Source organism: Dendrobates tinctorius, unplaced genomic scaffold (genome assembly GCF_039654945.1).
Source record: "Dendrobates tinctorius isolate UK_male_01 unplaced genomic scaffold, ASM3965494v1 ptg000103l, whole genome shotgun sequence".
Lineage (NCBI taxonomy): Eukaryota > Metazoa > Chordata > Amphibia > Anura > Dendrobatidae > Dendrobates > Dendrobates tinctorius.
In genome coordinates, this window is record NW_027361771.1 from 32,210,760 (window position 1) to 32,234,680 (window position 23,921).

The 23,921-nt window shown below is 46.4% G+C and overlaps 1 long non-coding RNA gene across 1 annotated transcript in view; it reads left to right on the top strand.

Moving 5' to 3' along the window:
• Positions 1-23,564, top strand: part of LOC141100022 (uncharacterized) — a 109,029-nt gene extending 85,465 nt beyond the window's left edge. Inside the window, exon 3 of the long non-coding RNA XR_012234573.1 lies at positions 22,517-23,564. This is a non-coding gene — a long non-coding RNA (uncharacterized lncRNA). The remainder of the gene's footprint in view (positions 1-22,516) is intronic.
• The last annotated feature ends 357 nt before the right edge of the window (positions 23,565-23,921 follow it).

Below are 23,921 nucleotides of genomic sequence, written 5' to 3' on the forward strand. Positions count from 1 at the left end.
TGTGTACGGTCAACATCCTCAGTTTTGTACCTTACGTCAGGGTGACTCCGGGGGTGTCCCGGAGGAGGATCAGCTAGGAGCCCAATTGTCATCAGTCTGGAGGCGGGTGAAACAGCGTTTGTTGAGCATGAGTGCCAGGTACAAACGGGTGGCTGACAGTAGACGCGTGCCAGGTCCGGACCTGTGTGTGGGTGAATGGGTGTGGTTAGCTACTAAGAACATAAAACTCAAAATCCCTTCTTTAAAACTGGGTCCAAGGTTTATTGGGCCTTTTAGGATTTCTGCCATCATTAACCCAGTAGCTTATCGGTTGGAACTTCCCGCGGTGTACAGGATACACAACGTGTTTCACAGGGCTTTATTGAAAAAGGTGGTAGGCTTGGTGGACACGACGCCGATGCCACCTCCAGTCATGGTGGATGGCGAGTTAGAGTTCGAGGTCGCCAAGGTAGTGGACTCTCGAGTAGTACGCCGTACTCTTCAGTATTTGGTGCACTGGCGGGGGTATGGTCCAGAGGAGAGGTCTTGGGTTCCAGCCTCAGACATACATGCGGATCGGCTGGTCAGTTCTTTTCACCGTCGTCATCCGGACAAGCCGGGTCCTATGAGTCTTGAGGGCCCTGGGGTCCCTCGTAGAAGACGGGGTACTGTCATGTCGGACGCTGTTCACACCACAGCATCCGGCAGGCAGAGGTAGTTCCACCTCCAGCCACTATAGCCTCAGTGGCGCCGGCCTGATCTTCAGGCTCTCGGGGGTTAATCCTGCTGGAGACCAGGTTGGATGGTTAGTCACGCCCACGGTCTTTAAATAGTCATACTGGCATATGGGCGTCGCCGATTATAGCTTGTGTTTCATACCAAGTGGTTCCGGTCTGGAGTGGAGGTGTTCAAGAGAGAGAGATTCATATCTGGTGTCGTATGATCCGTCGTTATCCTTTCTCCTTCCCATATTTGTGTTTAGTTGTGCCCTGTTCACATTACTGTTTATTCCTGTGTGTGTGCGGCGCAGTGCAGTTTAAGTTCTCCCTGTCTGTCATTATTTGTGTGGGAGCTTTGGTGGTGACTTCTCACTGGGTGGAGGGTTAAGTGCAGGGCTGAGCAGGAGATAAGGAAAGGTCGGAGGCTCAGGCATTTGCACCTTCAGCAAAAACCCTGGGTTGAGGGTCAGACAGGGTTTCCCCTAGTAAAGGGACACCACAGGGGCCCCGGGTATTTCAGCCTTAGTTGAACTAAGCCCCCGTGACACCCGTTTGGTATAAAAAGCGCACATGGCTGTTTCGCCATGCGCTACTATTTCATACTTGCTGCTGTATGTAAGGTGATGGATGCTTGGACTGGTGACTGACTTATTAAGATACCCCTTCCCTCTGATAATACGATTGTGTGAGTGTTTGGATTCAGCCAGTAGCAGCGCTAGCGCCAGCACACATATGCTCCATCTTGCTCAGCAGCTTAGCGTCTGCATTGCGCCAGCGTTATTGCAGCGCCTTGCCAGGGGCTCAGTTCTTGCCGCGCTGCAGTTGCAGCTTTTCTCTGCGTCTGCGTTTGCAACGCTTCGCACCTTATTGGTCGGTAGGTCTAGACGGAGTACTCCTGCTGTTTAAGGCTACTCCTGTGACCGTGAATACCGCGTCTGTATCGCTGTGAGTCTGTGACTCTGAACAGACTCAGTGTTTACTTTAAGCTTTATTGCCTGCAGCTCTGTGAGTATAACAGAGCTTGCTTTAGTGCACTGGGTGCCGTCTAACCCTTGTGCACATTACCGCCTTAGTGCTCTGCCTCTCTTAGCAGCGGTTTTTCCATCCACCGCACGGTGGACCCCGGGTGGCGAAGGCACTTTATTTATTTTTTATTTAGTGTCTTCCGCCACTCCTAACATAATACTAGCTCCAGGGTCTGGCTAGAGATGGCAGATCAGCAGCAACTGGTGCAGTGTGTGCGACAGCTCGAGGCTCGCTTGGCCACCCTTGAGAGGTCTCTCGCAACTGCGCAGGCCACAGATGCTGCTGTTCAGGCACTCACAGATGCTGTAGGGCATATGTCCGTGTCCTCCCTTGTGCCGACAGTTACCCGCCTCCGTTGCCCGAAAAATTCTCTGGGGATGGCGCCTCCTGCAGGGGTTTCATCAGCCAGTGCTCTATACACCTGGAGCTGCTGGCTGCGCAATTCCCTACAGAGCGGGCTAAGGTGGCCTTAATTATCTCCCTACTGCCGGGCAAGGCTCTGGAATGGGCTACGCCTCTGTGGGAACATGGTGACCTCGAGATTCGGACCGCGGCCAACTTGCTAACAGCCATCAAGCAAGTATTTCTCGGTCCTCAGGTCACGCATGATACGTCTCTGCAGTTGCTCGCCCTTACTCAGGGGTCGCTCTCGGTTAGCCAGTATGCCGTCCGTTTTCGGACACTGGCGTCCGAGTTGGAATGGTCCGACAGAGCGCTTATCCCCATTTTTTGGCGAGGTCTAGCAGAGCACGTGAAGGATGCTCTCTCCACTAGAGAGATCCCCACCAGTTTGGAGGAGCTAATTTCCGTCTCCTCACATATCGACCTCCGTTTTTCGGAGCGCGGGATGGAGTGGGCTCACTCCAAGCGAAGAGCTGTCTCAGCTCCTAAATTTTTTGTACCTCCTGAGCTGTCTGAGCCAGAGGTTATACCCCCTGAGCCCATGGAGGTGTCTCGTACCGATCTCAACACAGACTCTGATCTGGAATCCATTTGCGGTTGTCCCCATGTATGTGCGGTTTCTCCGGAAGCCAGCTCCCCGCAATGGTCAGAGTCTGAACCGGTCACCGAGACTTTTGTCCCTCCTCATCTTAGGGCTCAAGTTCTTGCATGGGCGCATGCCTCCCATGCGCCTCAACATCGAGTTTACATGCAAATCTCGAAGATCTTGGCTGGAGCGTATTGGTGGCCTCATAGAGCTCGGGATATTAAGAAATTTATCCAGGCTTGCACTTCATGTGCCCAGGTTAACCTTCCTAAGCGAAGAGTGGTGACGGTCGCTGATTCGCGGTGGCATTCAGTTGCATCGCCAGCTCCTGCCATCTCCCAGGTGTCTCTTTTCAAACCTGGTGACCTTGCTTCCACTGATGCCTTCCAGGTGTCCTGGTTTACTGTAACACCTACCAGGACATCAAGCTCGCCTTCGGGTGAGTTTGAGCCCAGGTTGATGGTCCGGAAGGCTCAGGAAGGAGGGGGCCCTAGGAGGGGGGGTAATGTTAGGAGTCTGATTTCTACCTTCCCTATGATGAAATCTAGACCCTTACATGCTGCAGTCTCCTGCGTTTCATCTGCGGTAGAGGAGATTGCAGAGGATAGTGCCTTGCGGCAACTCTCTCCAGAGGCTAAGTCCTCTGTTCCCTCCACTGAGCATGCTCATGGGACGAGCTCCCATTGGAGTTCGGGAGTCACATGCTCAGGTCCTGTGTCTAATCCTATTGGCTCCTCCTGGGGCCTTTGAGATTTCCGGAAGGTCCCGTTTGGCATAAAAAGCACGCATGGCTGTTCCGCCATGCGCTAGTATTTCATACTTGCTGCTGTATGTAAGGTGATGGATGCTTGGACTGGTGACTGACTTATTAAAAAACCCCTTCCCTCTGATAATACGATTGTGTGTTTGGGTTCAGCCAGTAGCAGAGCTAGCGCCAGCGCGCATATGCTCCATCTTGCTCAGCAGCTTAGCGTCTGCATTGCGCCAGCGTTATTGCAGCGCCTTGCCAGCAGCTCAGCTTTTGCCACGCTGCAGTTGCAGCTTTTCTCTGCGTCCGCGGTTGCAACACTTCGCACCTTATTGGTCGGTAGGTCTAGACGGAGTACTCCTGCTGTTTAAGGCTACTCCTGTGACCGCGAATACCGCGTTTGTATCGCTGTGAGTCTGTGACTCTGAACAGACTCAGCGTTTACTTTAAGCTTTATTGCCTGCAGCTCTGTGAGTATAACAGAGCTTGCTTTAGTGCACTGGGTGCCATCTAACCCTTGTGCATATTACCGCCTTAGTGCTCTGCCTCTCTTAGCAGCGGTTTTTCCATCCACCGCACGGTGGACCCCGGGTGGCGAAGGCACTTTATTTTTTATTTAGTGTCTTCCGCCGCTCCTAACATGGGTCATGTGGCCTTGATGACGCAGTTCCCTAATATAAGAGGCCAAAGTAGCAAGGCAGGAGAGGATTTGGAGCCAACTGATGAGACGAGCAGGACGTGTATGGAAGGGGATGCTGAAGCTGAGATCTCAGAGCAAGTAGGCCTGAACCAGCGGGTTATGGTGTGTCCGTAAGCTGGGTCAAGACGCCGCCAGTTAAGGTTCGTGAACCAGACCACGCCAGTCAAGACCTGAGGTCTAGATCATTGATGGAAAATTCAGAGAACCAGTCAAGACCCGAGATCCAGCCCTAGTTATTACAGGCCTGATAGACGATCAAGCAGGTCAAGCGCAGAAGACCCGGTGGGGACCCTGACCCAGAAGTGGACGTCCGCAGTCTGGGGAAATGCAGCAGACTGGACAGCGACCTGCCAGTGTGAGAAAGGCCTAGAGAATATTGTTTGACTTTGTCAGAAGGATTTGCAGCCTAGCAGGAAAAAATGGATACCCCCGCTAGGACCTAGAAGAAAGGAAGGGGAAAATTGTGATGATAATTCATATGTCTGACAATATCAGCATCGGACATTACCTAGATAGTATAGAGAACTTTCTGTAAGGATCACAGTGTACTGATAACACTGTATATTTCATACTGTATTTGCTCTGTTTTATATTTCAAATCCTCCTGTTAAACCAATCGTTCCCATTCCTGCATTAGGCAAATAAATAGCGAAGTTGGTCGTCTTGCTCTTAACTGCCTGTTGCATCCTGTGACCTGTCTACATAGGAACCCCAGTTATATGATTTTAAAGTTGATGGTCATGGTTTATAACACAAAAAACTGATGAAGAGTTCTTTTTAACCCCTTTCTGACATCAGACGTAATAATCCGTCCCTGTGTCCTGGGTGTCATGATCCAGGACGGGGTTTCGCTTTGGCCAGTCCTGGACAGACAGGGGGTTAATTGTTTCTGCCTCTCTCTGGCAGAGGGCGGCTATTTAATGCTCACTGGACCTAAGTCCGGTGTCAGTTATACTTCTGCCCTCGGCTGAGTTAAGTGACCTCTTGTATACGTTTGCCTGATAACTTGTTGCTTGTTTGGTTGTGATCCGGTTCTGTCCCTGTTATGAGTTCTGCCTGACCCTCTTGTACTGCACCGCCCTCTCTTGTATGACTCTCTGCTTGTGACTCGACTGCTCTCTGCTCGTCCCTTTGGTACTGCACCGCCCTCTTGTGTATGACCTTTGGCTTCGTCCGACCTCCCGTCTGCTTATCCCTCCTGTACCTCGTTTGCCCGTACTGTGTATGATCTCCGGTTTGCCTGACTCTGAGTGTTCTACCATCTCAGTAAGCAGGACGCTAATCCCCGCCCCCTTGCGGTCACATGACTGTAGGTCCTGTGCCTGCTTGCTAAAACTTCAGCGTTCAGGTCCTGTGCATCTGTACATTCCAGCTGTTCCCGTCCCCGGGGCCCCTACAGTACGGGTGAGTCCCTGCTCAGCGGTGACTGCACGCCGACCCTAACAGGACCGTGACATTGGGCCTATTTGACCAGGGACGGATTATTACGTCTGAGCAATCGCCTGTGCACACGGGAGTATGCGAGTGATCGCCGCAGTGTGTCAGCTGATTCTGGCAGCTGACACTCCGCACTAAGTGCCAGGAGTGGTCACTCCTAGCATTTTAACCACTGAAATGCTGTGATCGAACACGATCATAGCATTCCGGAAGCCGGCAGAGGGCAGACAGCCCCTCTGCCTTTGGATCGGAGGCCCCGCGGCGTGTCGCGGGGTCGCAGTCGTTGCCATTGTGACCCAATAACGTCATGATGACATCCAGGTTACCAGACATAGCAAACTTGCTGATCATGCCCAGTGCTGCTGCATCTCCATGCCGCAGAAGCGATCAGCCTGCAAAAAATGATAGTCTCATAGTGGGACAAAGTAAAAAATTTATAAAAAAAAAGGTAAAAAAATGTTTTAAATACCGTATATACTCGTGTATAAGACGAGATTTTTCAGCCCATTTTTTTTGGTCTGAAAGTCCCCCTCTCGGCTTATACACGAGTCATATACCAGGAGGGTGAGCGGGGGTGTTAGAGAGCATACTCGCCCTCTGCAGCCCCCCTGCTTGCTCCATGTTCTCGGCGCTGCTGTGCTCTTTCTGCTTCAGCAGTCACGTGGTACCGCTCATTAAACTAATGAATATGCGCATATTCATGAGTTTAATGAGCGGTACCACGTGACCGCTGAAGCAGGAAGAGCACAGCAGCGCCGAGAAGAACATGGAACAAGCAGGGGCTGCGCTGCAGAGACAAGCGCCAGGACGGGCTGAGCATGAACGGGGGGGGGGGGCATATTCACCTGTCCCCGTTCCAGAGCCAGCATCGCTGATGAGCAGCAGGCAGGAGGTGAGTATACAGTTGTTTTTTTTTATGTAACGGAGGCAGCAGCAGCAACATGATGGGACCACACTGAGCAGCATTATCTGGGGCCACTCACTGTGCAGCATTATCTGGGGCCACTCACTGTGCAGCATTATCTGGGGCCACACACTGTGCAGCATTATATTGGGCCACTCACTGTGCAGCATTATCTGGGGCCACTCGCTGTGCAGCATTATCTGTGGCCACACACTGTGCAGCATAATCTGGGGCCACAACACACTGTGCAGCATTATCTGGGGCCACTCACTTTGCAGCATTATCTGGGACCACACACTGTGCAGCATTATCTGGGGCCACTCACTGTGCAGCATTATCTGGGGCCACACACTGTGCAGCATTATCTGGGGCCACACACTGTGCAGCATTATCTGGGGCCACTCACTGTGCAGCATTATCTGGGGCCACTCACTGTGCATCCTCGGCTTATACGTGAGTCAATAAGTTTTCCCAGTTTTTTTTTTTGTGACAAAATTAGGGGCCGGCTTATACACGAGTATATACGGTAATTGTAAAAATATTTTTTTTAAAAATCAAAAATATTAAAAAAAAAATCAAAAGATATTGTATCTCTAAATAAATATTTGAATAAAAAAATAAATAATAAAAGTACACGTATTTAGTATTGCTGCGTCCGCAACGACCTGACCTATAAAACTGTCCCACTAGTTAACCCCTTTAGTGAACACCATAAAAAATAAATTAAAAACAATGCTTTATCATCATATCACCGAATAAAAGGTGGAATAAAACGCGTTCAAAAAGATGGATATAAATAATGGCATTTTTGCCCTCAAAAAACAAGCCACCATACAGCTCCATCAGCGGAAAAATAAAAAGTTATAGCTCTCAGTATAAAACCAAGCAAAAATAATTTTTTTTATAAAATCACTTTTATTGTATAAAAGTACCAAAACTATACAAATGAGGTATCGCTGTAATCATACTGACCAGAGAAATAAAACTGCCTTATCAATTTTACCATACATGAAACGGCATAACCCCCCCCCCCAAAAAAAAAAGAAATTCCTGAAATTATGGTTTTTGTTTGTCCTGCCTTACAAAAATCGGAATAGAAAGCACTCAAAAAATCTCATGTGCCCGAAAATGGTACCGATAAAAACGTCAACTCGTCCCGCGAAAAAACAAGACTTCACATGACTCTGTCAGCTGAAATATGGAAAAATTATAGCTCTCAAAATGTGGTGATGCAAAAACTATTTTTTTGCAATAAAAAGCGTCTTTTAGTGTACTGCCAAACATAAAATCCCAATATAAATCTGGTGTCGCTGCAATCGCACCAACCCAAAGAATAAAGTTGTCTTACCACTTACACCACTATACTATGTGGGGGAGACAGTGGTCATCATGGTGTGGGAGACATCATATGGTGTATATTTGGGATCATTGGGCATCATAGTGTAGGTGGTGGGAACTGTGGGGGCCATAAAAGTGCTAATGTACTGTGTGGGAACACTAATGGGTTAACTAGGAGCAATATATGTGCAATATGTTGGGAGCTATGTCTATAGAAGCTACACTTAGAATTTTGAGAGACTGTAGACTGACATTTGCAGAAGCATAAATGTAATGGGCAATTTGCAAATTCAGGCAACTGCAGTGAGGAGCTAATGTGGTTTCTTCCTCAACAGTCATACATCATTTACAGAGAAGATTCAGTGTTCGCCCAATGCCCTTCTGGATTGATGTTATGCCATGGTGCAATCACACTTTGCCTTACATTTTATTATTTAGAAACTTCAAGGTGAGACAAATGGCCCCACAAATCATGATTCCAAGTAACAATTTGGGATAAGCAAATGTGCTCAGTGATATTCGGATATCACTCGAGTATTTGGGTGCTCGGCATTCGACGAGCATTGACTGGTGCTCGAATTTGAAGCTTTAATCTTTGTCCCGCATGTTTGTTGCCTATTACATAGCCAATAAACAAGAGAGGATTGCCTGCCAGTCACTGTAATACCGTAGCCATCTTGGTAGTGACATTACTGTGATTGGCTCGCCGAATTACCTCATCAGAGGTTATAAAAGGACAGGTGCGGGCGTGGCATGGCCGGCGAGGAGTGAGGACGTGTTCTACAGAGCTCCCGCTCCTGCACCGGTAACCGACCTGCTCAGAGACCTACCCAGATGTCATATACCCCGATGTCCACCAGAAGAAGCAGAGGGAGTGCGTCCACTGGCCCCGCGGCACCCGAAAAGGTTCCCCATAACATCTCCCGCTATTTCACGGGAGCGGGGAAGAAGAAGGCCGCAGGCGCCATGATGGATGCGGCGCGTAAGGGACAGTCGGCTCCACTGGCGATGGATGCGCCGCAAGGTACAGGAGGTGGGGGAGCAGCCTGAGAGGAGGGAGGACGGAGGAGGGACCCCTTCGAGATCTAACGGGACGACCTCAGAGGCTCAACAGATAACGGGACACTCTCCCCATAACAAGACCACTGAGCCCCTGGAGGCCCACTCCTGACAAGGAGACCCCGCAGACAGGCCAGTACAGCCTCACGCTGATGTGGATCATGCGGGCCTAGGGGAGGCTCCCCTGAAGCTCTCCATGCCATGTTCCCAGGGAGGTATCAGTACCCCCCCTGACGGCAATATCACCACCGGTGGCGGTACAATGCTGGAGGAAGCAGACCCCACAATAAGGGGGCAGTTAAATCATACCACGATACCTACCCATCAGGCTGGCCTGCCGTCTGTTATGTCTCCTTCACCTACCCATCACTTAGTCACTTCCCTAACATTACAGTGCGGACCTTCGACCCCTCTCAGTGTGGGACAATCTGCAGCACCCCTGGGAGCCGACTTCAGCTTACTATATAACAAAATAAAAGATATCCCGACGAAACAAGATATGGAACAATACATTGTTCGCCTGGAATCTTCCTATAAAGCTTAGCTTTCCATACTTAAGGATGACATCCATCAATGCGGAGAGAAAGTTGAAACTCATGATCAGCTTCTGGCTTCCCTGAACGAAAGAGTAGAGGCTCAAGAGGCCGTCGTGACCGTTCAGGCCAGACAGCTGCAGACCCTTGCAGAGATGCTAGATGATTCTGAAAACAGGGGGCGCAGGAATAATATAAGGATACGGAGATTGCCCGAATCCATACCTCCCCAGGAGTTAAATACCGCTTTGAGAGGCATCTTCAACTCGGTATTAGACAGGCCCCAAGATACTCCACTGGAACTAGATCGTGCCCACAGGGCTCTGGGCCAGCGTCCAAGTGAACAGGACCCACCGAGAGATGTGATATGCCGGGTCCATAAATACCAACTTAAAGATGTGGTCATGGGGGCAGCCAGGAGAGCAGGACCCATTAAACACTTGGACACCCGCATAGAGCTTCTACCAGATCTGTCCAGATGGACTTTGCAGAGGCGCAGAGCTCTTCGTCCCCTCTTGGATGAATTGCGGCAGCACAACCTTCTTTATACCTGGGGGTTTCCGTTTTGCCTCCGGGTTCAGAAGAGAGGCAGAGTACATCACTTGAGCCATCCTAGTGGAATCCCGGCTTTTTCGGCCGCCTTGGATATATCGGAGGTGGACATTCATGACTGGCCATCCTTACCATCCTTTTACAGAATGGACGACCCTCGCAGGGGACGGGCTCCTCAACGGTAGTGTCGACCCGGAAGACGGTTCAATGGACATGGGCATATACATCCAGGAGAAGGAGAGAATGATTGATCGATCAGTTCTTTGATTTGGGGTGGGTTCTCGTCTGGGTGGGGGAAGACGGGGATTGGGGATCACTTATACTAGCATGGCAGAACTGAAGTTCATATCAGTATTTACTATCATTCGATCTCCTTTCTCTTCTTTCCTTTCCCCTCCTCCCCTCCCTCCCCTTGCCCCCCCTCCCATATACTCTTGGATAATTGTGTTTCCATACTAGTCACTTTCAGGAGCCTCGATAGCTCACCATCCTGTTGTGCTCTATTTTGAAGGAAGAAATGATTCCTGAAAAATTATATTGCTTCGGATTTAAAGGTTGTGATATCTTTAACAATGTCAGTCTTGATGGTACTGAAGTTATATACGATATGTGATCTGTTAACAGCATATGAGTCTATTAGATAAGGTTATATATGATCTTTATATGTTGGATTCCCTGATTTAGGGGTATGCGAATGTTATATCATTATGAGGATGGAGACTGGAGGAGACGGTGTCTCCATCTCCCTTCTTGTCGTACACTTACCCCCCCCCCCGGAGGTGCTGTTTTGCCATTGAGGTGCACAGCAACTAATATTTACCTCCACTTGGTTCCACATTGCCTGTGGGTGTGTGCCTATTCACACTTACATTGTTAATTTACTTTAACTTCTCGCTTTTTCTCTAATCCTTTGTCTATTCTTTGTGTTTATTCTACCCCCACCCTACTAGTTTTTTCTCCCCTATCCACAGCGGGCACTGGACTCCGGGGCAGATCTACCCTTTTGAACGAGGCCTGACTTTCCCGACTCCGGACTACAAATACAATGCCTGGTAAGATTGCCACACAAAAGATTACATTGGGCTCCTTAAATGTTAGGGGCTTTAACATACCGCAGAAGCGGTCACATATCCTATATGGTATGCACAAAAAAAGAGTAAATGTATTGATACTACAGGAGACTCATTTTAAAACTGGACATGTCCCTAATATAACCGATCGCTACTACTCGACCTGGTTCCATAGCGCGGACTTACGATACCGAGGTGTGTCTATATAACTCCATAAATCCCTCCAACACACCATTGTGGACACGCTGATTGACACTGAGGGCAGGTACGTGATCCTGAAAATCCAGATTATTTCAACAACATATACTATAGCAGGATGGTACGCCCACAGCCGGGACCAAGTTCAAGCTGTTAGGTCTTTCTTGAAGACGGTAGCTGATTTCGCTGAAGGGGTTGTCATACTTGGGGGGGACTTTAACTTGACTCTTAACCCAACGATGGACTCCGAGGTGGCAAAGTCTTACCTCTTTCTTCATCAGTTGTCCTCTTTGAAAAGAGATCTTCACGACCTACGTCTCACTGATGTTTGGAGGCTTCTTAACCCCAACATGAAGGATTATACATTCTTCTCCGCGCCACATAACTCATATGGCAGAATAGATTTCTTTCTCCTTAGTCACTGCGCGTTGGCTTGGGACCCGAAACCGTCCATTGGAAGTTTTCTATGGTCGGATCATGCTCCAGTCTTTTTGGACATCAGTCCTCCTGACTCAGGAACGCGCCAGTGGACGTGGAGACTGAACGATAATCTTCTAAAAGACCCTACATGCGTAGCTGACATTAAAACTACCATAGCGGCATTTTTACAAGATCAAGCACACGACGACACTGCTATACCTATCAAATGGGAAACCCTTAAATGCATCCTTAGAGGGGTACTTATTAAACATGGCTCCTGTCTGAAACAAATGAAAAATAGGGAAATCATTGACCTCACGGAAAAAATACTAACCCTGGAGACGAAACACAAGAAGGGTTTGGGGGCAGGGACACAGGCTAACCTGATCAAATGTAGAGACGATTTGAAGTCCCTGTTGAACAAGAAGTCCCGTCATCATAGAAATTGCTTTCAAAGTTTATTATACGGCCGAGCTAATAAATGTGGACGCATGCTAGCCAGATTTCTGCACCCACGCTGTCAGACCACATACGTCCCATCCCTCCAGAAACACCGTGGTCAGACGCCGCCGAATCCCACCGAAATACTCGACATAATGCGACGTTATTATCATACATTGTACAATATTAGCGGAGATGGCCCCCCTCAATCGCCCCTGGACACCCAACCACAAATAGAATCTTATATACATGATACTGCCCTCCCGACATTGACTACAGACTTAACAACACCATTGGAAACTGATTTTACAACTGAAGAGATTGACAAAGTCATTCGGGACACTCCGGCTGGTAAAAGCCCGGGACTGGACGGGTACTCCCCTTATTTTTACAAGATGTTTCGAGAGCAACTTAACCCTATTATGACACAGGTCTTTAACTCCATCACGGGCGACTCCCCATTTGTTCCACAATCCTTAGAGGCTTTTATTACAGTAATACCGAAACCAGGGAAGGACCCCACAGTAGTGACTAATTATCGCCCAATATCTCTCATTAATGTTGATGTAAAACTTTACGCAAAAATTTTAGCTAACTGATTGGCTCCCCTTCTACTTTTAGTTGTGCATTCGGACCAAGTGGGGTTTGTACGAGGGAGAGAGGCGAGAGACGGGATAGGCAAAACACTCATTTTGACTGCACATGCTAAATCAAAACACAAACCGTTGGCTTTGCTGTCGATTGACGCGGAAAAGGCCTTTGACCGTGTGCACTGGGGCTTCATGTTCTCGGCCTTGCGACAGATAGGCCTGGGGAGCCGTTTCCTACACAGAATTGCGGCTCTATATTCCGGTCCTTCGGCGAGGGTTAGGGTCAACGGTGCATTGTCAGACTCTATAGCTATAGGGAACGGCACGCGACAGGGATGCCCTCTGTCGCCCCTACTATGCACGGTAGTTATGGAACACTTGGCGGTAGCAATTAGGGGGAATCCCAGTGTACACGGCCTGTGTTTAGACCGCGTTCACTATAAGGTCTCTCTTTACGCAGATGACCTCCTGCTGTACGTATCTCAGCCACACATTACCCTCCCATCGTTAATGGTAGAGTTTCAAAAATACGGTGCAGTCAGTAATTTTAAAATTAATTTTCAGAAAACCGAAGCCCTTAATATATCCCTGGAGCAGGCAGAATTAGTGAGAGCAATTGGGAATTTTCCCTTTCGTTGGAAATCCGGAGCTATCCAATATCTAGGAGTTCAAATTCCCACTGACATGACTGACCTATACAAACTCAATTACTTGCCCCTTCTAGAGTCGACCCTGAAACGTTTGAGAGAGTACGGACAAAAGAACATCTCGTGGTTTGGTAGAATGAACTCCTTTAAGATGGATGTTCTCCCCAGGTTTTTATATCTGTTTCAAGCGGTACCGATTGTGCACCCGAAGGCATTCTTCCAAACCATTAGATCTGCACTGACTCATTTTATTTGGCGGACTTCTAAGCCCCGTTTAAAGTATACTATCCTGATTGCCCTGAAGTCCAGAGGGGGGGCGGGCCTCCCTGACTTGGAACTCTACCATAGGGCCTCCATACTTGCACGTCTATTCGACTGGCAATTTGGCCATCGTTCTAAACAATGAGTTCAGCTGGAGCAGACTTCCTTTAACATCCCACTGCGACACCTTCCATGGATTCGATGCTTTGACTCTGTTGCAAATGACTATGAGGGATCCGCGGGCTTTCTGGCGAGGGAGACTTTGCGACTCTGGAATCGTATAAAAATTAAAAAGACATTGATTAGCGCCTTGAATCCGTTGACACCAATTTTTGGTAACCCGGATTTTCCTTCTGGTTGTTTCAGAGACCAATTTTTGGGTTGGTGTTATGATTGAGTCACCGAGGAGGAAAAAACAAAACACAAGCTCAGCCCAGAAAATCAGAGAGGTTGGAAACTAGTGGATTGCAGACCCCTAATCCTATCACACAACTAGCAGTAGCCGTGGAGTGTTCCTACGGTGATCCTAGACACCTCGTCACAGCCGGGGATCTAAATAAGCCTAAAGAGAGAAAAGAGAAAAACTGACTGCCCCAGAGCAGACCCCAAAGCAATAGGCAGCCCCCAACATATAATGACGGTGAAACGAGATGAAAGCACCAACACAGACAGAAAGATAGGTTGAGCAAACGATGGGGCCCAAGCTAACTAAAAAGAACAGGATAGAAAAGCTGCTGTCTTCAATCCGAGAAAACCCTGCTAAAAATATTACCAACACAACTGATAAGCAAAAAGGACCCTGAAGTCACTAGACTTCAAACCCTATATCAGCACTCAGAATATTCTGAAAGCAGAGCAAAAGAGAACACTGATCAAGGAATAAGAATCCAGCACATCCCCGGCCGGGGATGGCTGAACTAAAAAAACAAGGTAAACAAAATCAAAACTAATAAGTTCAATAGCAGAGCAAAAACTTATCTTTGGGAAGCAGGAATCAGACTGGTCTCCAAGAATCCAGCAGAGAAATCACCAGCCACTCAGAAGGGCATCGGCTGCCTTATATCCAATCTGAAGTTCCTGTTACCCAGCCACAATCCACCTGATCAGGTGTTTGGTTTCTTTCATCCAAATCAGCCTCACTACCTTCCTTCACCAGAAGAGGGAGATCCTCGGACACAAAAGGTGAATGTACAGATGAGCTCACAACAGTACCTCCCCCTTGAGGAGGGGTCACCGAACCCTCATCCAAGCCACCAGGCCGATCAGGATGAGCCCGATGAAAAGCACGCACCAATCTTTCGGCATGAATATCAGAGGCAGAGACCCAGGAATTATCCTCCTGACCATAACCCTTCCACTTAACCAAATAGTGGAGTCTCCGTCTAGCCAGACGGGAATCCAGTATCTTCTCTACCTCATATTTCATGTTGCCTTCAACCAACACAGGGTCAGGAGGTGCTGCCATAGGAACCACTGGTTCAACAAACCTCTTCAACAAGGACTTATGAAACACATTATGAATCTTAAATGTGACAGGAAGAGCCAACCTAAAAGAGACCGGATTAACAATCTCCAAAATCTTGTAAGGTCCAATAAATCTAGGTTTAAACTTTGGAGAAGCCACTTTCATAGAGATATTCTTTGATGACAACCAGACCATATCACCCACCTTAAACCGGGGATCAATGGTCCTATGCCGGTTAGAAAACCGCTGGGCCTTTTCCTGGGAAAGAGACAACTTATCCACCACTTGGTCCCAAATCTGCTGCATTCTTTCCACCACAGTGTCAACCCCTGGACAGGCAGACGATTCCACCTGCCCTGAAGAAAATCGAGGATGAAACCCAAAGTTACAGAAAAAGGGTGACATCAAAGTGGCAGAACTAGCTCTATTATTTAAAGCAAATTCGGCCAAGGGTAAAAATGAGACCCAATCATCCTGATCAGCAGATATAAAACATCTCAAATAAGCCTCCAAAGTCTGGTTTGTTCTCTCCGTCTGCCCATTGGTCTGAGGGTGAAATGCAGAGGAGAAGGACAACTGAATTCCCAACTTGGAACAAAAGGTCCTCCAGAATCTAGAGACAAACTGAACTCCTCTGTCCGATACAATGTTCTCAGGAATCCCGTGCAAGCGAACCACCTGTTGCAAAAACAAGGGTACCAACTCTGAGGAGGATGGCAACTTAGGGAGTGGTACAAGATGGACCATCTTAGAGAATCTATCACAAATCAACCAGATAACAGTCATCCTCTGAGAGACAGGCAGATCAGAAATAAAATCCATTGAAATATGGGTCCATGGCCTCCTGGGCACCGGCAAAGGCATCAACAACCCACTAGAACGAGAACAAGGCTTAGATCGGGAGCAAGTCCCACAGGACTGCACACAATTTCTGACATCACGAGCCAAGGCAGGCCACCAAAAGACCGACTCACCAAATCTCTAGTACCAAAAATACCTGGATGACCAGCCAACGCGGAGCAATGAACCTCAGACATCACTTTCCTCCTCCACTGGTCAGGAACATACAACCTACCACTGGGACAATGCTCAGGCTTATCCTCCTGAAACTTCTCCAGAGCACGTCTCAAATCAGGTGAGATGGCAGAAAGAACCACCCCCTTACCTAAGATGGTAGCAGGCTTGGTCACAATAGGAGAATTAGCCAAAAAACTCCTAGAGAGGGCATCAGCCTTAACGTTCTTAGTGCCCGGAAGAAAGGAGACCACAAAATCAAAACGTGTGAAAAACAAGGCCCACCTGGCCTGTCTCGGATTCAAGCGTTTAGCCGACTCAAGGTAGATCAAATTCTTGTGGTCAGTGAGGACCACAACTTGATGTCTAGTTCCCTCAAACCAATGTCTCCACTCCTCAAATGCCCACTTCATGGCCAACAGTTCTCGATTCCCCACATCATAGTTGCGTTCTGAAGGAGAGAACTTTAGGGAAAAGAAGGCACAGGGGTTCATTTTAGATGTTACAGGATCTTTTTGGGACAAAACAGCTCCTGCACCAGTCTCTGAAGCATCCACCTCCACCTGAAATGGAAGTGAGACATCGGGTTGTCGCAAAACCGGAGAAGTGAACCTCCGCTTCAGCTCCTGAAAAGAAGAAACAGCCTCTGGAGACCAATTCAGCAAATCAGCGCACTTCTTAATCAAATCAGTCAATGGTTTGGCAATAGCAGAAAAATTGGCTATAAACTTACGATAAAAATTAGCAAAACCCAAAAACTTCTGGAGAGCCTTCAAAGAAGTGGGCTGCACCCAATCATAAATGGCCTGTACCTTGGCCGGGTCCATTTCAATAGTTGACGGAGACAAAATAAATCCCAAAAATGAAATCCTCTGTACACCAAAAAAGACATTTTGATCCCTTAACATACAGGGAGTTTTCCCTCAAAATCCGGAACACAGTCCGAACATGTTCCACTTGAGAGTCCCAATCCCTGGAAAAGATCAAAATATCATCCAAATAGATGATCAGAAACTTATCCACAAAATCCCGGAAAATATCATTCATGAAGCACTGGAAGACAGAAGGGGCGTTAGTGAACCCAAAAGGCATCACCAGGTACTAAAAATGTCCCTCCGGAGTATTAAACGCTGTCTTCCATTCATCCCCATGCTTAATGCGAATAAGATTATATGCCCCCCTGAGGTCAAGCTTGGTAAACCAGCAAGCACCTTCAACTCTAGAAAATAGGTCAGAAATCAGGGGTAACGGATACTGATATTTAACAGTAATTTTGTTAAGGGAGCGATAGTCAATACAGGGCCTTAATGAACCATCCTTCTTGGCCACAAAAAAAACCCAGCACCCAAGGGTGAAGAGGATGGTCTAATATGACCCTTCTCCAACGACTCCTTAATATAAGAACGCATAGCCTCATGTTCGAGTACAGATAAATTAAAAAGTCGACCCTTGGGAAATTTACACCCCGGACTCAGCTCAATTGCACAGTCATAACTCCTATGAGGAGGCAAAGACGCAGACTTACTCTCACTAAACACATCATAAAAATAAGCCAAATAGTCAGGAACCTCATGCGACTGGGGAGAGGTGGAGAAAACAGGAGTGTCACTAAGAGCACACCGACAACCCCAACTCACACAGATTTCCAATCCAAAACTGGATTATGGATTTGCAACCAGGGGAACCCCAGCACGATGGTATTATGCAACACCAAAAATCTGCAATTTTCTTGATGGTCTGGGGCGACCCGCATTACCACCTGGGTCCAAAACTGAGGTTTATTCTTCGCCAAAGGAGTAGCATCAATACCCCTCAAAGGAATAGGTGTCCGCAGGGGTGTCATAGGGAAACCACAACGTTTAGCAAAATCCAAATCCATTAGGTTCAAGGCCGCTCCTGAATTCACAAAGGCTTTAGCAGAAAATGTGGACAGGGAGCAGATCAGCGTAATTGCCAGAAGAAACTTAGGTTGTACACCACCTACAGCAAATGTGTGTGCAAAACGTTTCTCTCGTTTAGGGCAGACAGAAATAATATGAGAGGCATCTCCACAGAAAAAAACACAGCTTATTACGCCTTCTAAACTTCCTGACGTTGCGCCCTAGACAAAACTCTATTACATTGCATAGGTTCAGACATTTGTTCAACAGGTGGCAACATTTCCCGTGTAAATTTACATTCCCGTAAACGCTGATCAACCTGAATGGCTAATGACATAGAATCGTCAAGACCACAGGGAATAGGAAATCCCACCATAGTATCTTTTACGGTTTCTGACAAACCCTTCCGAAAGAGAGCTGCCAAGGCACCATCATTCCAAGTGGTGAGGACCGCCCACTTTTGGAATTTTTGACAGCACAGTTCTGCAGAATCTTGACCCTGGCTCAATGCCAACAGGGTCTTTTCAGCTTGATCAATCGCATTAGGTTCATCATACAACAACCCCAAGGCCTGAAAAAAATGCGTCCACAGTAGTTAGAATAGGATCATCTGGTACTAAAGAAAACGCCCAATCCTGGGGATCACCGCGCAGCAGGGAGATGACAATTTTAACCTGCTGCGCAGAGCTCCCCGATGAGTTAGGCTTCAAGGCAAGAAATAATTTACAATTATTCTTAAAATTCAAAAATTTAGACCGATCCCCAAAAAACACATCAGGAGTGGGGATTTTTGGTTCAGCAGCGTGTGAATGAACAAGATAGGTGGAAATTCCTCGCACTTCAGCAGCAAGCTGCTCCACACGATCAGACAATTGCTTAAACTCCATCAGAAAAAAAATATTCCTCCTACGGCCTCAGAGAAAAAGAGGAAAAAATATACACAAAAAAAAAATTCTGACACTTTTTTTTTAACAATTCCTTCCTGCTTTTGAGTATCCTAGAATCTGCGGTATGGCTGGTGATTCTGTTATGATTGAGTCACCGAGGAGGAAAAAACAAAACACAAGCTCAGCCCAGAAAACCAGAGAGGTTGGAAACTAGCTGATTGCAGACCCCTAATCCTATCACACAGCTAGCAGTAGCCATGGAGTGTTCCTACGGTGATCCTAGACACCTCGTCACAGCCGGAGATCTAAATAAGCCTAAAGAGAGAAAAGGGAAAAACTGACTGCCCCAGAGCAGACCCCAAAGCAATAGGCAGCCCCAACATATAATGACGGTGAAGCGAGATGAAAGCACCAACACAGACAGAAAGATAGGTTGAGCTTACGATGGGGCCCAAGCTAACTAAAAAGGACAGGATAGAAAAGCTGCTGTCTGCAATCCGAGAAAACCCTGCTAAAAATATTACCAACACAACTGATAAGCAAAAGGGACCCTGAAGTCACTAGACTTCAACCCCTATGTCAGCACTCAGAATATTCTGAAAGCAGAGCAAAAGAGAACACTGATCAAGGAATAAGAATCCAGCACATCCCCGGCCGGGGATGGCTGAACTAAAAAAACAAGGTAAACAAAATCAAAACTAATAAGTTCAATAGCAGAGCAAAAACTTATCTTTGGGAAGCAGGAATCAGACTGGTCTCCAAGAATCCAGCAGAGAAATCACCAGCCACTCAGAAGGGCATTGGCTGCCTTATATCCAATCTGAAGTTACTGTTACCCAGTCACAATCCACCTGATCAGGTGTTTGGTTTCTTTCATCCAAATCAGCCTCACTACCTTCCTTCCCCAGAAGAGGGAGATCCTCGGACACAAAAGGTGAATGTACAGATGAGCTCACAACAGGTTGGCATTTTAGTACTGACTTACGTCTGGGACAGTTACTGGTGGGAGGGGATATTCCGTCTTTGGAAACCCTACGGGAACAGTCTCCCACTGGGGAGCTATCCTGGATGGAATACAATCAGCTGAGGTCGTTTATCCAGAGACACATAGTTGATCGTACTTCTCGTCCCCCCATGACACGACTGGAAATTTTTTTACAGCAGCAAGACCCTCCCTCTCATCTGATTTCTCTTTTGTATAAAGAATTCCACAATGGGGAATCGGAGGCGTCCCCGAGTTACATCCAAGCGTGGGAAGAGGAGATGTGATATAAATTCTCTGCTGAGGACCTTGATAAAGCTTATCTTTTTACACACAAAATGTTCCCGGCTGGGGGCGCACAAGAGAAAAATTTTAAGATACTGACCAGATGGTATCTGTCCCCCGTTAGACTAAAATCTATTTTTCCGTCAGTAGACGACACCTGTTGGCGGTGTGGAACTGAGAGAGGCACACTGTTCCATGTATGGTGGCAGTGCCCCGCTATACAACCCTTCTGGAAGAGGGTGTTTTTGGCATATCATAGAATTTCTGGAGATTGTATTCCTCCCTCCCCGCAAATTGCCATTCTCTCGATCCTTCCGGGTCCCATATCCACTCAGAAACGGAGCCTTCTCCGGTTTTGTATCACTGCGGCACTCATGGTAATTCCACGCCACTGGCGCACAGCAATACCACCAACTATGGCGGAATGGGTGTCGGAACTCGCAGACATCTTCCGTTTGGAGGAACTGATGGCTGAAATGGAAGGAGACAACAACCGCTTGATTCGGGTATGGCAGTCTTGGATCTTGTTCAAGGAAACTTCCGGACTATCTCAACTGGTCGAGGAGGCTTCTTAGAGGCTGGCTCGGGGGTCTGGTGTCCGCTTTCCCTCTCCCTTCCCCTCCCCCCTTTTTTTTTTTTTTAGTATCATTACCCTTAAGTGTCCCTTCATAATTTCCTCTGTGTTTTTCCTTCTTTCCTTGTCTTCTTCCCTCTTCTTTTCTGAAATGTAACTTTGCTGATACATGTAAAGAAGGCGCTATGGATGTTTGCAGTTATTGTTTCTTACATATGTCCATTTACACTACTAATGAACCAGAAGACATTGGGGGAGGAAAGACAACTCTCCAGTTTGTTCTATTGCATACAAACGAGAAATATACAATGACGGTTTATATAAGATGAGTTGATCAACCTATAATGCCAGTTATTTGGCCTGATTCTTGTAAATGGTAGTGTATATGAGTATGAAACCAACATTCACCCTACTGAGAAGTTACGAGTCCTTGTTACAGTAGATATGTTGACTGTATACGAAACTGTTTACACTGCGATCTTGTACAATTGGGTGTATATTATATGCTGCCTTGTTTGTTATCCTTTGTCTACTTGTTTTTCAATAAAAATATATTCAACAATAAAAGGACAGGTGCCACCACACTAGGCACACTGATGCCATTGCACAGCTCAGGGACAGTTGTGATTGGAGTGAACCATCATACTACGTCCTTCTAAGAGCTAATCCTGTGCTTTTCTGTTTGTATCAGATACATTCTGCATCTAGGACAGTTGCAGTAGCAGGGGGAGTGGCAGAATACAGTAGAAGACTCTAGGCAGGGCTTAGGGCTTTGCAATCTGTTGCATAATATATAGCTGCTGCATGTGAACACATTCCTTTTTGGGGGGGGTGAAAAAAATTGATTTTATTGTCATCCATACAGTTTTACATTCTTAGTATTACATTACAATGGTATATAACACTCCTAAAAAGCATTAATTTTTTTTCTCAATTTAATTTGTTGTCCATTGAGTATTACGTGCTTTGTGCTACATTATATATGGTATATATTTAGTCTGTTTTCATCATGTGCATATAAAAGGGGTGGCCTGCCTTTCCTTGAGCTGGACAGTATATTGATGTGGTCTCCCATGGCTGCGTGTGCACAGTCCATTTCAGCCCTTATCCACACGTATGTCACTTGACAAATAGTATGGTTTTTAATATTAGAGGTAGGAATGTCCCAATTATGGTCACCATGGAATGGTGGGATGGTTTTTTCATTTTTTTAATAAAAAAAATATGTTCATTAAGTACCATATTTTATTTTCATGCACTATTCTGTTTGTTTATTTACTGCAGGGTATTCAATAATTATGTTTCTTTGGTTTTTAAAAAAAAAATTCAAAAACTTTTCTGAATTGAATTTGTCATCTATGCAGCGTAACATGCTTAGTGGGTGACAAGGTGACAAAGATTTACAAAGAAAGAATTTTTGGATTTAAACGTGCGCTGCTAGACAAACGACTCCTTGCAGATTGTATACTTATATACTTTTAATTCCCAACGCGTTTCGAAGTTAACACTTCTTCCTCAGGGGATGATATGTACATATCATCCCCTGAGGAAGAAGTGTTAACTTCGAAACGCGTTGGGAATTAAAAGTATATAAGTATACAATATGCAAGGAGTCGTTTGTCTAGCAGCGCACGTTTAAATCCAAAAATTCTTTCTTTGTAAATCTGATGATTTATGGTCACTGAGTGGCCATTTGGATGTGCAGCAGCTTGACCTCTATTCCTTTGTGCCTGAAACTCTCCTGTTATTGGTGAGTATAATAGCTTGATTTATATCCATTTTACTTGGGTAAGACCCTATTGCGCTCTTTCTCTTTTAGTTTCAACTACTAAGGTGACAAAGATGGCATAACCCCATGAGAGTCCCAAGGCAGCGACCAGAGGAATATCAGTGCCAGATCAAGTTGGCGCGACAGCAGATGTGACATGAAACTGTGGTTCAGAACTGGCCACTTTCCCAGAACCACCAAGACCCGAACCCAGGCCGCAGCCTATATCGCTGGGGTTCTTGTGGACTACGGATGGGAAAGTCAGGATCCAGCAACTGTTAAGTGGACTTCGGGGCCAAGAGTGGTCGGAAGAAATAAGGAGGCGAGCCAGGACCAGGGCTGGAGACTTGGTAGCGGGCCCATAAGTTTCAAGGCACTGAGAAATTTGAACATATTGTGTATAAGGCTCTCCTTTATGTCTAATACGGGGTTTATTTTTGGCAGTTCGTGCTTCCCTTAAAATTTTGCCTTATATACAAGTCATTATGCAGGAAAGAATGTTTCTTAACTTTCTTTCTCTGTAAACTCCAATTTCTTTTCGATTTTGAATGTTTTATTGTCAGTTTTTAAAGTGGAGTAAAAGTGTGACACCATTGTTCTCAGCAGCTATCTGAGAGTCAGAGATGATGTCTTTGCCATACTTCTTCCATTGAGAACTTTTTCCATCCATTTCAACATTTTACTACCCCCCAAACCTCCTTCAAGGGTCTGATGGAAAAATGCTTGGATTTCCCTTTGACTTCCGTTGTACTCGTTACTCGAAACGAGCATCTGAGCATTAGGAATTGCTCAGTTCATCCCAAGTAGCAATACACACGAAGTTTCCATTGAAGCATAATCAGTTTGTTTCTTTGAAAGATCACTAAGCATTTCCAAACAGCACTAAACCCTCACAAACATACTGCAGTACTTTAATCAGCTTAATGCCAGTAGCAATGTTCAGTATATATTGGCTCTAGTGTTGTTGCCAAGCTTACCACTGTACAAAGATCATAGCTTGGAAATGTAGAGCTATGACAGCACTGATGTCAGCGGCTGGGCTCTTGTCTAAAGTAAATATCTGTTATCTTCCATTAATAAAAGCATGATTTACAATATATTTGTTACTAACTTTCCGGGTATATATTTTGCATAGGAAAGGCTTAACCCTTTAGGGACCGAGCTAATTTTTACGTTAACAACCAGGCCAAATTTTAGAAATCTGACCAGTGTCATTTTATGTGCTAATAACTCTGGAACGCTTCAACGGATCCCACTAATTCTGAGTTTCTTTTTTTCATGACCTATTGTACTTAATGATAACGGTAATATTTGTTCGATATGATTGCGTTTATTTGTGAAAATATCACAATTTTGGCAAAAAATTTGAAAAAAATAGCAATTTTCAAAGTTTCAATCTTAATATCCTTAAACCAGTAAATCATGTGATGTGGAAACCTGTATGGAAAGTTTTAGG